The following is a 537-nucleotide window of genomic DNA, read 5'->3' as shown; positions in this document are numbered from 1 at the left end:
TTTGAAAAACAACGAAAACAGAACTTCCAGAAAATATATGAAGTGCTTTTGAAATTAAAAACTCAGTTGTTAAAAGTTTTTATTTATAGCTGAGAGAGAATTACTAATTTGAAGTGAAGTGAAGTAAAGTGAAGTCGCTCAGTCGTGTCCGACTCTTTGCGACCCCATGGACTGTAGCCTATCAGGCTCCTCCATCCATGGGATTTTCCAGGCAAGAGTGCTAGAGTGGACTGCCATTTCCTTCTCCAGGGGATCTTCCTGACCCAGGAATCGAACCTGGGTCTCCTGCATTGTAGGCAGACGCTTTACCGTCTGAGCCACCAGGGAAGTCCAACTAATTTGAAACTAGATCTAAAAAATTATACAGAACAAAACACAGAGAGACAAAGAGATGGCAAGTATGAAAGACAAATGAAGTAGTATAAAATAACAGAGTGAGAAGTTCAAAATCATATCTTATTGGAAATCCAGTGGGAGAAAAGGAAACGGGACAGAAGCAACAGTTGAAGAATTAACGGCTAAGAATTGTCTCAGTTT

At 39.9% G+C, this 537-nt stretch overlaps 1 non-coding gene across 1 annotated transcript; it reads right to left on the bottom strand.

Annotated features, from left to right (window-relative positions):
* Nucleotides 1-254: 254 nt before the first annotated feature.
* TRNAC-ACA lies at nt 255-327 on the bottom strand. The gene has a single exon. It is a non-coding gene; the product is annotated as a tRNA-Cys (tRNA).
* Nucleotides 328-537: the final 210 nt, after the last annotated feature.

Source organism: Oryx dammah, unplaced genomic scaffold (assembly GCF_014754425.2).
Source record: "Oryx dammah isolate SB20612 unplaced genomic scaffold, SCBI_Odam_1.1 HiC_scaffold_4, whole genome shotgun sequence".
Taxonomy (NCBI): domain Eukaryota; kingdom Metazoa; phylum Chordata; class Mammalia; order Artiodactyla; family Bovidae; genus Oryx; species Oryx dammah.
Note: the sequence above shows the minus strand (reverse complement) of the source record. Positions and strands in the feature narration are given on the sequence as shown.